The sequence below is a fragment of the Camelus dromedarius genome, chromosome 2 (assembly GCF_036321535.1).
Source record: "Camelus dromedarius isolate mCamDro1 chromosome 2, mCamDro1.pat, whole genome shotgun sequence".
In the NCBI taxonomy this organism is placed as follows: domain Eukaryota; kingdom Metazoa; phylum Chordata; class Mammalia; order Artiodactyla; family Camelidae; genus Camelus; species Camelus dromedarius.
Genome location: NC_087437.1, coordinates 78,949,718 through 78,965,247, shown reverse-complemented (window position 1 = coordinate 78,965,247; position 15,530 = coordinate 78,949,718).

Below are 15,530 nucleotides of genomic sequence, written 5' to 3'. Positions count from 1 at the left end.
CAGAAGTTAGTAACTCTGATTTACACACTTTGTTCCTGTCTACTGGACTTCTCCATACCTAGCACAACACATGCATTCTCACTAAAACTACTCCTTTACCTTTTATCTTAGTTAATTCCCCCAAATCCTAAATGCTCATATTCAGCTTCTTTCTCTCTCATGCAGTCTGCTATCACATATGCCAGATATTTTCTTCAAGTATCTCTAGATTCACTCACTCTTCTTTTGCTACATTGGTTCTCTTAAGGTCCTATCTCTGTTAACCTGTAATATCTTCCTGCTTCCAGTCTTTTCTTCTTGATCTGTGCATCGCCCTCATACTGATCATTCTAAATCATATAGTGGATAATAATATCTATTCCATGGTGTTCTTTTACCTGTAAGAAAAACTCTAAATTCTTCATCAAGGCCACAGACTTTCATTAAAGTACTCCTGTATAATTTTTCAGATTATTCTCACAATTTTATCCCATATCCTACAGTACAGTTAGAATAAGTGTACATCTAGATTATGTTATTTGTTTATTAGTCTCTATGTTTATTCATAGGTTTTCTCCTCTGTTCAAATTTTCTTCTTCACGTTTTCTACCTAATAAAAGCCTAATTTTACAAAATTCACCTCAAAGTCATCTACTCTTTAAAGCCTTTCCTTACTCTTTACAGTGAGACACTCTCTGTTCAGCTCCTCAGTGGACTCCAGTAGGAGCTTCCTTTATGCTTCCGTTAGAGACATAGCCATGTACAGTATAACTATCCTCCACCACAAGAGCTTTGAGATTAGAAACCTTGTTCCATCTGTTTCCAAATATACAAACTTGAGTGTATATAATAATTCTCCAGAAAAGAGGGGTTCATTAAATATATTGGTTGTCACAAAGTACTCAATTACTCTAGTTCATCTGGTTTAAAATGTCATTCACTGGAAGAGGCACATTATTTTATATACTACTGAAACGGAAAAAAATCATTGCAATTAAACTATGACACGTCATTGAATATGAGACATCCTAATTTCAAGGTTGTTAAAATATGAAAACAAATGTGCTGAGAGGGATAAAATATAATGCCTTATTTTGAGCCCTAAATACTGTTCAGGGAAGATGATATAACCAGAAACATGTTCAGTCAGTATTAATTTGCATACAGTTTTAAAAATTGTTAGATAAAATGATAAGGGTAAACAGAGAACATAGATGTGGCATTTAATTTCAATGCTGCAACTTTACAATTGTAAGTATTTGATACAACTACAAATAAGCATTCTAAGTCAGTAGAAGCAAGTAACATTCCCTATTAAAATACAATAATCATGAATACACAACTACAAGGTACAGTAAAAAAAACAAAAATATAAACATAAAAAGTTATTGCAATGATGAGTGAATGAATTCTTCAGGTACACAAATTAAAAAAAAATACAACATTGTAAATCAACTATACATGAATAAATTAAAAATTCAAACAAAGAAAAATATATCCATATTAAACAACTTAAAAGGAAGTAAGACTATGTTTTGCAATACTACATTCATCAAAAACTATTATCAGAGATGCCAGCACAGCACCTGAATTTTTTTTAAAAATATTGTAGAGAAAAGAGATGCCTAAAAATTAGATATATAATTAAATTTTATCATATATGTAAACAACATATGTATATATTTACATGGAAAAATTAATAAATCTTTTTAAGTAGATATTTGTCTCATTTAGTTACATATCTAAAAGTTAACTGGAAAATCTGGGGTTTTCTTTATTTTGAAGTCATTTTTATTAAAATATTTTATACATGGTAATTTTGAATTTGCAATGCCAAGGACATTGCCCATCCCAAAATAACTTAAAAAACAGTGCCCTGCCTAAATATATGACCATATGATTCAGTCAATAATTTTTTCCTACTGTACTACAATAGCCTGAAAAATACATATTGGCATAATGGAGACAAACAGAAATAAAAGAGAAAATATTAAGAGGTCTGGTATAGTAACTTACAAAAAAAAATGCTTAATTTTCTTAAATAAAAGAATATTAAAATTATGGAATGCTCTATGTAACTCTGAATGTGTACCTTCAGAAAATCAAAATGAAGTAATATGTAAGGAAAGATGAGTAAGAAAGATACATTTACACGTGCAAGCACACACATACACACACATAGATATAGAGATAATATGTAGAAAGATAGATAGATAGATAGATAGATAGATAGATAGATAGATAGATAGATGGATAGGAAGGCAGATAGAGAAGAGGGATGGAAATAGCTGCTGTGTAAGTGGAGATAGAAAACCATATGACGATTCAGTGAAGGTTCTAAGACCAAGTGACAGTGTAAAAGAAAAAAGCTGCTAAATCACTGAGGTCATGGCTTGGTTAAACTAAGATATGCATACATACAACAAATCTTAATATTCTAAGATAAAACTTGTGTATGAATAATTTGGAAAACTTTTTAAAAGCCATATTTTAATGAGTAGATAATCTTATTAAAGAATATGCCTGCCCAGTGAGTAGCCAAGGCAGGTAATTATATAAAGGCAATTGTATTCTAAAACAATAAATTTTTCAGAACATAATTTTGTAAGAAAATTGTGGGCGGAGTGGGTCATATATCACAAAAGGGCTTTGGAGTGAGGGCTCCTGATTGCATACTAGATGTTGTATTAACCAGGTCTATACACTTGAGGACATAATTAAACTCTGAGCTTCAGGTTTTTTATTTGTAGATTCAAGATACTAATAGATGCTTATTGGTTTGTTGGGAGAATTAAACATACAGCTTCTTTTATCAGAGTTGTCCCCCGACACACATAAAACTTCATAGTTATTATTTCTCTTTGCATTTGAAATGATGTGAATTGCTTATAAACTGATTAAAAAAAACTTTCTAAATTGTTTCCAATCAGCTTATAAGAAAGTTTATTACATTGTGAATTCATTCAATGAAACAAGCCTGAAAGGCACAAAACATACACTAATATTTAATTCCTCAAAATGAATTCTTCATTTATACTCATTTGTCTTGTACTCTGATGAGCTACATTTATTATCCTTAAAAGCTGCTAACTCTTAACATGGGTTTCATATGAGATGACCCATTCTTAACAGTTTTAAACTAAATTTAACAAGACAACAGAAATAGACAGCAGCAGTCATCTTTCACATTATATTGTAGTTCTGATAAGGAGTACAAAACAACACTATATAAATGTGCTTAAAAATACAAAGATTTAACTTTTTTTTCCCCTGTGTTCTCAATAGAAACTCTACATAGTCTCATTTAATACTTCCTAGTTGGCAGTCACCATCAATGAATTCTGGACGTGAGCCAGGCTAGTGGCATTGTAAGCTTGCTAGTTTCAAACCTAATCTCCTGTGTTTATTCATATATATATACATACACGCACATAAGTAAGCATACATTAAACACACATTTCTTAAATGTCCCCATTTCCTAGTTAATATGCTAGGCAAAGGGATGCACAGCGACGAACAGAAAGTATCAAAAATTGTTACTTATACTATTGGTGGCAGACAGTCAGAATAAAAAAAAAAAAAAGGAAGGGTTCATAAGAGCATATTCCACTCAAATCTGTGTGTATGCGCACACAAAATGGCAAATTCCAATTCAATATTCTCTCTCCTTTTCTTGCTAACTAACAGAACTTAGTTTGAGGACAGTGTACTCAGCTTTAAACTAACCAAATCCACATTCTCACCATTATTTATAGCGAAAAATAAATACCTGACATAATAATTCTGACCAAAGAGATGTTAGATGATATTGGATAAGGTTCCCAGAAAATACTCTTATAAAAGGACAATTTTAGGTGATTAAAATCCTATTCCTTTTCCCTTGCTAGAAATACGGATATATAATAGAAGTGAAGAAGACTTCTTGGGACTTTGACGTGACAAACATGAGGATGAAGCCCATAAAATAAAGATGACAGGGTAGAAATTTAGAAGGAAACTGATGTTGTTATGAAGAGATTAGTTCAGTACTAAAATGATTGTATCTGTTTTTCCTGTTAAATGAGAAAATAATAAATTCCATATTTACTTAAGACATATGTTGGTTGGATTTTTCTGTTACTTATAAATTAATGGAATTCTTGTACGTGAGTGTTGAGTTCTGTATGTGTGTGTCTGTATGCATGTGTGTGTATTTAGAAGTAGGATAGAGAGGAAAAATATAATTTTAAAAAAAGGCTATAAACAAAACTATGAAGAAACAAACAAAAAAAAAATGAGCCAAGACCCAGAAATAGTCTTGTATATGTGTGAAGAGTTTCAGAAACTATTAAACAGTCACTCCCATTTATCTGTTGCCCTACATCATTAATATTGCAACTCTGAGAGCATTTTCTTATTCAGAAACTCTTCATGTCGTTAAGTATGAAGTTGAAGCAACACGTGTATTCCTTATGAGGAATTTAATCTCATTTCTGCCTTTAAATACTTTATAATAAGTTGTTCTCTTTGCCAAAGGAGGGATTAAAACACACAAATGTTCTCAGAAGAAACAATTTTAATATTCAGCTAAGCAACACCACTTTCCTGGAAAATATGTCCTCCTTTTTTTTTCATTGCTACTATGGAATACCATATTGTGATGTATCCATTATTTTTCTTAAATAGAGACAGAATAAGATGACCTCATGTATAACTTAGAATAGTGTTGTTGTTTTTTTTTTGTAATTGCACTGTATTAGCTCATCAGATTAAATCTCTAGTGAGTCCCAGAAGAAAACACTGAACTAATGTTTCAGGCCACTTAGACTTGAGTCCAAGGTTAACATATCTTGAATTTGAGGTGTACTTCTCAAGGTTTTCCTTCACCCAAGAGGATTAGTCATTAGCTCATTTCACTGTTAATTTGTAGGGATCTCCATCCCTCATTTTAAGTTTCCCTTAAGGGTTTACTAATGGATTGGCAGCTCCTCACTAGGCAAGTCTCTTGTATCTCTGTTGCCCAAATTATAGCCAGAGCATGAAGCTAACAGATTGACAAGAGTTTTCATATTGATTTCAACTGGAAAACAAAGACAAAAAATTTTTTAAAATGGATTTTATTTGTTTTTTCACCAATTTTTACATTCTTTGTAGTTTCATTGATTTATTTTGCCCTCATCGTTGATAGTTTTAATGTAAACACATATGGTTTAACAGACTAATTGCCAAAAACACTTTTTAAAATATGGACATATATACCTCTTTTGTAATGATTAGTCGGATTTGAAAGAGAAAAATAAAATAATATATTTTCCTAAGGTTTTATGTCAACTTTAATAGATACTGAATTACCAGATTTCTTTCAATTTTTGATTTATATGTTAGCATTATCATGCACAAATTCCATATTTTGTATGACTTTTATTCTTTTAAATGTGTTAAGACTGATCTGTGGCATAACATATGGCCTATCTTGGAGAATGTCCCATGAGAACTTCAAAATAATGTATATACTCTGCTGTTTTGGTGTTCAGTGTTCTGTAGATGTCATTTAGTTCAAGTTGGTTGATTGTTTCATACAAGTTTTCAAGATATCGCTATCTTCTAATAACAAATCACTGTTAATTTATAATTTCTAATAATAAATGATGCTATTTGTTCTATGAAGTATAGAGAATAAATTATTGAAGTCACTAACTTAATTTTAAATTATCTATTCCTGTCTTCTATTATCAATTTTAGTTTCACATATTTTGGTGTTCTGTTGTTAGATGCATACATACTTATAATTGTTATCTCTAACTTTTTATCATTATGCAATGTCCCTCATTGTCTCTAAGTAATAATTATTATCTTAATGACTATTCGTGTTTGAGATTAGCATAGTCACTTTATCTATCTTTTGGTTAATGTTCTATAAGATATACAAATATTTCTAGAAGATATACATGTATTTTCCATCTTTTCAGGAGATTCTGAATAAGAAAATGCTCTTCAAGTTGCTTTTTTTAAAATCTAAAGTATTAAATATATTTATAATATTATTTTCCAACATCTGGGCCCCCTCTAGGACAATTTCTATTGATTAATTTTTCTCTTCTTATTTAGGAGACATATTTTGCTATTCCTTTGCATGTCTTACCATTTTTGTTCAAAACTGAATATAAAAATGTCATGTGGAACCTCTGGACATCAGTTTCTTTTCCTGTCTCCAGAGACTATTGTTGTTGTTTCTATGGCTGTTTGTATTTTGAGTGACTTTCCAGAACTCTATAAAATTTGTGTATCTTGTCATATGCAACCACTGAAGCATTGGCTTAATTAGTTTATTGGTTACTACTGATTGGTCAGAAATGTCCTTTAACACCTTGCATCAATACATCTTCTGCCTTAGCCAGATGTGTGTATGTTGGGTTACACTTTTAATGCTCAGGCAGTTTATAAATGTGCCTTAACCATCACTTCCTGCTTGCACAGGGCCTAAGGTCGGCCAGAGGTGAGTAACTGGAGATGTCTCATATCTTCCCTAGACATGCACAGTGCTGCATAAGTGCACATCCTTCTAGATCCTCAGGAATATGTCGGGGCTTTTCAAAATACCCTGTGGACATCTAGTTCCCAGACCCTACTTTTAAACTTTGTCTGGGCTTTTGTTTGCTTCAACTAGTATCATAGACTTTGGCAGCTTTGGTGTTAAGTAATTGCAGCTGATTATTTATGAAAAATACCCTTGGAATTAGGCCTTTTCCATGAAGGGTGCTCCAAGTAAGAATGACAGTGCTATTTGAGTGGGTTTTTCCCAAGGGCCACAGATAGGCCAAGTAGTAACAATGCCTGGGAGCAGCGGTTTATAAGGTACTCCAAACCTGGTCTATCTCTTCCAACAGCTGCAAGGTTCCTGGTCTTCACAGTTCCCGTAAATTGTAAGTCTGTTGTTTCTCAAGACTACCACTGGGCAGGGGAGAGAAATGGGGCAGGCCAGGTTAAATTTCATAAGCCTCACTGCCCTCTTAAGGTTAAGTAATTTTTCCTTAAATAAATGTTCTTTAGATTATATGAAAGCTGGTAGAAGATATGCATCCCTGGATCAGACACAAAGGAATTTATTACTCAAAACAGTAATAGGAACCACAGTGTCAGCATTTTAACCAATTTACAATCCCCAAATTCTCATAGGGTAAAGTAAATAGATCCAGATGACACCTGTACACATAGTAGCTGTGTTCTGAGGGAGAAACCCTGAGCCTGGGAAACCTAAATGTTTCATAATGAGTAGCAAAGTGTGCCTACGCTTTTCACCAGATGTATATATTATCTTGGTTAAATGGAACAGTAAACAGGGCTGCACTTTTTTTGAAAATGACACCATCTCTATTGTCCTAACCTGTAAGCAAATCCGCCCTTTGCTCCAAGGAGATTCTGTCTCTGACTTCCAAGACTATACACTAAACAAACATCTTTGAAGTAATATTCTAAAAGAAATGGCAGTCAGTGCTCTGTTCACAGGACATGCAAAAAACCTAAGACACACATGGAGAATTAGCCCCCAATAATCTGCATGTTACCTTTTTTCCAAGCAAAGCCAAGCCTGCTCTTTCCACCTACATAATTTGCTACTTTGATGTTTGTATGTATGTATGTATTTTTTATGTATGTTTTGATCTTCAAGGGTTGAGTTAAAATACTTAATAAAGGGATATATATTTGTTAATTCCACTTGTTTAAAATTAAACAGGTCATAAAATAAGCAACAAATGACTCAAGGAAAAGTATATGAGATAAAAAATAAAGAACAGCAAACAGATAATACACAAAAATTTCAAGGTACATGTACCTGTGGAGGTGGAATGAGAAGCATAGGGCCAGGAATTTACAAAAGTCCTTTATGAGATTAGTAATATTCTAAATTAAGGTGGGCACTGAAAATATTTTTCCCTGAAAAGCTTTAGAAATTTTATTTTATATTACTTATCAATGTTTAATAAAAACAATCAAACTACTATTGAAATTTTGTTTAAAACCTTTATAGTACTACAATCTAGATGACTTTCTTTTCCTTTTTAAAGTGCTGTGTACAGGTTGAATTTATTTGCATACTGTAAGGTTAATTTTATTTGATGGTCACATACTGCACTGCCAACACTGAATTTGAGTTTTTCCAAATTCATACTATTAATCATAAAGAATATAGTAAAAGAACTGATTAATTAGTAAACCTTAGTGTATCCATGGAGTTGCTCTTGTTGTCTTTAATCTATAGCTCTGAGGAATCCTACATGAGTCAAACTGCTGCACAAATCATTATCAAATTAGAAAACCAATACCGATCATTTCCAACCAAAAACTAAGGGTAGAAGAATGTTGTAGACAAACTGGGACTAGTTTTTTATAAAGGCATAACATTAATTAGGTTAATTTTATTGGGAAGTAACTACCCTCTTAATTACCATGACTAAAAAACTATGGAAATTAAATCTAAGTGTATGCAACTGAAGCATTCCAGGATTATATGATTGTGCCTCTTAAAGACTGCATATTTTCTGAGATATAGGACAATGAATTTTAGCATACACTTTTAAAATTATAGTATTTTGTGATGCATTTTTAATTTTTTCCCAAATCTATCAAATTATCTTACTAGACTTTGCTTAAAGATCAAATTATATAAAAGTAAATTTCATAAATTTCCACTAATTTCATTATAAAAATACCAAAAATGTTACCATTTTCCTATTTTCTATTATATCAATTCCACTTCTAGTTTATGTAAAAATTCCCTCTTCAGAAAACACTATGCAGTTTAGTGATCTCCTTAAGTATCCAGAGATCCCTGGTGCATTTAAGAAATGGATTAGATTTCCGTTATAGTGCTTTATAACAAATTTCATGAGGCTCACTACATCATATTCATACTAAAATCATTCTAAAAGTAGTATAAAACTTGAAATTATAGTTAAAGTCAGTGTGTGTGTAGATTTTAGTATTTTTAAGAGGAATATGTTGAAATACCAATGTGCTCCTTTTTAAAAGCTGTGTGACTTTGAGTTAGTTATTTAAAACCTCTTTGGGTCTCAATTTCTGACTTTGAATAAAAGGACTAATAGAAGTAGGATTATAGGGGTTGTTTTGAATATTCAATTGAATGCATGTATATAAAAACCACTCGTATAGTATCTTTAAAAGTATATGTTCAGTGATTAATGGATAATATGGTTTTTTTTGTATTTCAAAAACTGCAAATAACTGAGAAAAATTAAGATTAGGGAGGATGAGACAGATCACACTCACGTGTATACGTGTCTGTGTGTAATACTAAGAGGAATGAAAACATTTTGAAGAAAAGTTTAAGAGCAATCAAATTAGGAAACAAAGTTTATACAATGACCTAGGGGGACTTGTCTTCAGATGTTTTTAATTAGAGCATATTCTGCACTTTTTAGATTCGATATTGAAAGCAAATAACATGCCTGAATGCACTGAAGGCATAAGAGATACTGATTTTGAATTCTACATCTTATTGATTAAACTTGCTACTCTCTCACATTATTATTTACCTAAAGAAATATTATTTAGGGAGAAAATCAAAATGTATAACTAATATATTGGGGTCTCTACTATGAAGCATTTAGTAATGTTTTTGACCCAAATTAGGATCTGAGGCAAGCACTGCAACAAAGTCAGTAAGAATGCAGAACTTTGCAAATTTGGTAAATGGATTTGGTTTAAATATATCTGTGTTTGAATTACATGGGCTATTAAAAATATACAAATATATTTTTTCTATTTTATTTTTTGTAATAAACTATGGTAGTGAAACACGTTACACTCATCAGAAAGGAAAAACTCAGGGAGAACAAACAATAGAAATCCATGATTTTACATTTTATTATAATTATGCATTGTTTACTCACCATATTTACCACAGTCAGCAAGAGTTTAAATTTTTAGAAAGGAAAAAAGTTATTTTTCAAATAGTCCTTGCTCAAATCTTAATGATTATGCCATTCAAGGTCCATAGATCAATTAATTAACATCACAGATCAATGAATTGCTTATAAAATTTCATTGTTGAATTGGAGTTTAGATTTAATTGCATGAAAAAAATTCAGAAACCAAAAATTTCTTAGTAAAGTAGTTTTTTGACAATGACACATGTCATCATTAATGTTAAGACTAGCCAGAGCTTAACATTGTTGGTAATATTTCCAATAATATATTTCTATTAGAATTTAATTCATAGATATTCTACTTGTGTGAAGATAAACCTACCGAGATGAAGAATCTTTACCAATCTGCTATATTCTAATATGACTCTGAATGGATAGGTTCCACACCAGAAGGCCCATGGGAAAGTGAGGAACAAACAGGCAAATTATCAGTTTAAGGCTCTATATTTTGAGAACTGAAACTAGCAAGGAAGCTTGAGGGCAGATTCTGATTCTCATAAACTGGATGGTCTTGGGTAATATAACTGAACTATTTAAGTGCTACTGACTTCATCAGTGAAATGAACATAATAGTTTTGAACTTGAAGCATATGGGGAGGATTAAAGGAGATCATGTTTTTAAAGTATTTAGAACATTAAGTAGCCATTGTAAACACTCTACATGCAAGTTAGTAAGATTCACATGCACATACAACTTTCTCAGACTTTCTTTAAATTATATGACCCTCATTTTCCCTTGACAAAAGGCACAGATTAGAACACTACTTCTAAAACTTTAATGGGAAAGCTGGATAGTTGCATGTAAATCAGTGAAGCTAGAACACTCCCTCACATCATACACAAAAATAAACTCAAAATGGCTTAAAGACTTAAACATAGGACAAGACACCATAAACCTCCTAGAATAAAACATAGGGTAAACATTCTCTGATATAAATTGTAGCAATGTTCTCCTAGAGCAGTCTACCAAAGCAACAGAAATAAAAGCAAAAGTAAACAAATAGGACCTAGTTAATCTTGTAGGCTTTTGCATAGCAGAGGAAATCATAAACAAAACAAAAACACAACTTATGGAATGGGAGAAAATATTTGGAAATGTTGCAATTGACAAAGGCTTAATTTCCAGAATATATAAATAGCTCATACAACTTTATAAAAAAAAAAACCAAACAACCCAATCTATAAATGAGCAGAAGATCTAAACAAGCAATTCTTCAGTGAAGACATAAAAATGGCCAAAAGGCACATGAAAAGATGCTCAATATCACTAATTAGGAGAGAAGTGCAAATCAAAACTACAATGAGGTATCACCTCACATCAGTCAGAATGGCCATCTTTAAAAAGTTCAAAAATGATAAATGCTGGAGAGGCTGTGGAGAAAAGGGAACCCTCCTACACTTTTGGTGGGAAGGTAGTTTGGTTCAGCCATTATGGAAAATAGTATGGAACTTCCTTAAAAAAACTGAAAATAGGCTAACCCTTTGATCTAGCAATCCCACTCTTGGGCATATGTCTGGAGGAAACTCTAATTGGAAAAAATACATGCATCCCAATGTTCAAAGCAGTACTATTTACAATAGGCAAGACATAGAACCAACCTAAATGTCCACTGACAGATGACTGGATAAAAAAATCGACACACACACACACACACACACACACACACACACACAATGGAATATTACTCAGTCATAAAAATAAAATAATGATAATGCCATTTGCAGCAATGTGAATGGAGCTGGTGATTGTCATACTAAGTGAAGTAAGCCAGAGAAAGAAAGAAAAATACCATATGGTATCACTTAAATGTGGAATATAGAAATAAAAGGACACAAATGAACTTACTCACAAAACAAAGAGACTCACAGACCAAAAACAAACTTATGGGGGGGGTAGGAAGGGATACATTGGGAGTTCAGGATTTGTAGATACTAACTACTATATATAAAATAGATAAACAGTAAGATCCTACTGTATAACACAGGGAATTATATTCAATAACTTGTAATGGTCTATAATGAAAAAGAAGATGAAAAGGAATATATATATGTATAAATGAATCACCATGCTGTACACAAGAACAGAACACTGTAAATCAACTATACTTCAATAAAAAATAATATACGCTAATTTTTAAAAATGCAGATTCTAATCCATTTTGACTGTGATGGGTCTGCATTTCTTCATTTCTAACAAGCCTCCTTGTGATGCCAATGCTTTCAGTCCTGGGACCACACTTTATGGAGCAAGGCATTCAAGATTTCCCTGTTTTAAAAAGTGCAGTAATCACAGGAAGTCCCTCAGATCATATCTGCCCCTCCTCCAAAATCATCCATTTCAAGGATGCTTAGAGATTATGGGAGGTGAAAAGAGTTGTTGAAAGCAAAGGCTCACTTGCTTTCTTCTCTGTTCCAAATGATGCCTTTTAGGATTGCTATGGGGATGATAATACAAGAGTTGCTCCCTATGGATGGATGACAGTGTGTCATTTGGCAAAATTTTTCACTACATTTCCTCCTATGCTGTGTAGGCACACCAAAATGAAGAAAACAAAAACCATTCTGAACTGACAAAGTCTGGCTTACTTATAGAAAATGTTTCAGAATATATTTTAGCTTTTCAAAACATATTTTTTAGAAAAACATCTTATCAAAAAAAAAAATCACAGCTATATCTAGGAGCTGTCAACTGTTTCACCACAGACAAAATCATTATACTAGAACAATAAAACACAGCTCTTAGCATAAGAATTCAATTATGTTTATTTACTTTGCATGTGAATAGACACAATTCCATTCTAGGTAGAAAAAGTAAAATAAAAATAAAACTTTCCTCTGCAAGGAAAGATGTTTTAACTATATTTGGTTCAAAACGTTATTTTTTAAATATTATTTCCTATGGTGTTTTTATAATCTGAAACAGAGTTAGATGTAACCAGAGGAGTTGAGTGTTCTAGCTCACCTTTCTTCTTCAAAAAAGCAGCAAAAACAGATGCACAAATGCAAAGCATCAAGAATCTTGGTGCTGCTTGGGGTTTGATCCACTATGTTCAGAGCCTGAACACTTATAACTTCAGAGGAAAAACAAAACAACAAAACAACAAAACCCAAAACATGGAAATATTCCATAAGCTTTCATTGTCAATCATAGAATTCTGCCTTCCCCCAAGCAGAGAACTCTCCACTGCAACTCTTCATGAGCAGTTGTCCCACCAACATACAAGTTTTATGTCCACTGATAAATTATTCAGAGACAACACAATGCCTAGCAACCAGTATGTTCATTCAGGGATGGGATATCAAGACGACACAGGGAGGCCCAGTAATATTTGGAATAAACAAAGGTTTAGATACTTTTATTCATAGGAAAGTCTTATGCTGATGTGAAATCATTTCTTTATAACACCCACTCACTGCTTTAAGAATTTATGAAATATCTTTCCCAAATGAGAGCCATTCAAACATTCATCACAGCTTACCATGGTGTTCTCATGGTCTGTACAGTCACAGGTTTTCTTCATTGTATGGCTTAGCTTGAAGATACAATTCTCTGTAGACATCCCGATTTTATACGGGCCTCTGCCAAAGTGTAAGTATTTCATACTATCCATGTACTCTGGCTTTTTAAAAAAATTATTTCATGTTTCCCTGTGTTACAGGTAGCTTCTACCCATAACTATGTAGAATTTTTAGTCTAAGTGGAATCTTTTACCTTGAACTTCATATAAATCACTATAGTTTTATTTTACTTGATTTTAAGACCAATGAAAAATTCATTAATATTGTGTTTATAATGGAATATATGGATTTGCCCTGCAAGTTTTATCCATACAGATTATAAATATGAATTTTATTATATTATTCAAATCATTGAGAGAAATTCTGAGCTCTCGAAGTACAGAATTGTATAACCTCATATCTGAAATTTATTCTAATAATGTTTAGGTATTCTATTAATGTACATAATTCCACTATTATAATTTCTGAATGTTCCAAATGTAGTTATAAGACTATGAGAACACCGAAAATACTGAGCTGTCATTTCCTAAAAATACTCTTATTGAACTTTTTGACAAAAAATAACCCCACAAAAACTCTGCTTTTCTATACTTTGTTATAGTGCTGACTGTACAGAATTACGTACACATTCTATGTAGATACACTTTATGTTCAATGGCGAGATTGGAGGGTCAAGACTGCAGTCCCTGACTCTAAAACCAAGAAGTGTATGTTTTACAGAGCTGACTCATATCCACAAGTGTAGCTCCATTAGTATTATGGCCTAACCAACTATAACAAATGACTATACACAATGCTTAACAGAGGTCCAGAGATAGTCATAAGATTAATAATATATTAATCATCATCAGGATGATCATCATTCTGATCAGGACTGTGATGGTTATGAGTTGGTCATTTTGTTATGACTGTAATCTTTCATCTTAATTCATAATCCTGTAACTATCTGTTCTATAAAAGACAAGGAGAAGTCGACCTCCATTGTCTTTTCTACCAGAGAATGTCTAATGACCCACATGCATTGCAGGGACATAACTGTAGAAGAATAATTCAATGTTTGACAGTTTTCATGGCAAATTTTCTGGACTTCTCATCTTGTGTGTTTTTTTTTTCCCACACTGTCCTATCATAAAAATTCCTGCATTTTATTCCATAACCTGTGCAGAACATCAGTGAAACCCAATGTGCATATTGTATCTTCTAAAAAGGATAATTTTGCAATATATTCATAATTTTGACCTTTGTGTCAGCATTGTGATTGCAATATCTGTACTGTTCAATAAGTAAAATGAATAGAGATGAGAAATCACTGTAAAGTTGAACACATCAGTGTCCAACCTTAAATACTATGCCAATTTCCAACAATCTGTATCTTTAGACAAGTTCTTATTGTCTCCATATCTCCTACTTGATGGATTTTCTTGCTTTTCTTTCCTAACCTCAATGGTCAATTATTTATTTAGTGCTACTGCTCCATTTCATGTTCATTTGTACAAACTTAGCCTTATTTATCACTCTCAAGCTTCTCATGTTCCTAGTCTATCCTGAACATTACTCTCTTAAAAAGTTCAAAAATATTTTTAACCAGAAAAATACACAGTAACATAAAAAAATACTCTTATTATTATATATTGTACTGTAAAATACAAATGAGGATTGATAAAATGTGTGTAATATTTACCTTCCCAGGTGGGGATAAGATAATTACAAATCATAATTCATTTTCATATAAATAAAGAAAATGGGTTGGAGTATTTATGAAGGATGAGAAAAACTCAAATGCAATGTCTAAAACAACCTTATGCTAGCTAAATTACAATCATTATAGAAGACGAAAGTTCAAGATTTAATATATATTTATTACATGTATTAACTAATGCCTGAGAAAAATTTCAAATTCATCTGGAAAAACATACAGGTGAAAATTGTTCATAAAACTTTTTGAAAATATGAATATCCCCCAGATACTAAAATACAGTGAAGTTAAAATAATTAAAATAATGGAAATTGAAATGAAAGTTTTCTCATAAATAATGTGATATAATTCATGGCCCAGAAATAGAATCTATAAATATGTGATATAGTAAAGATCATAACATAAATAAG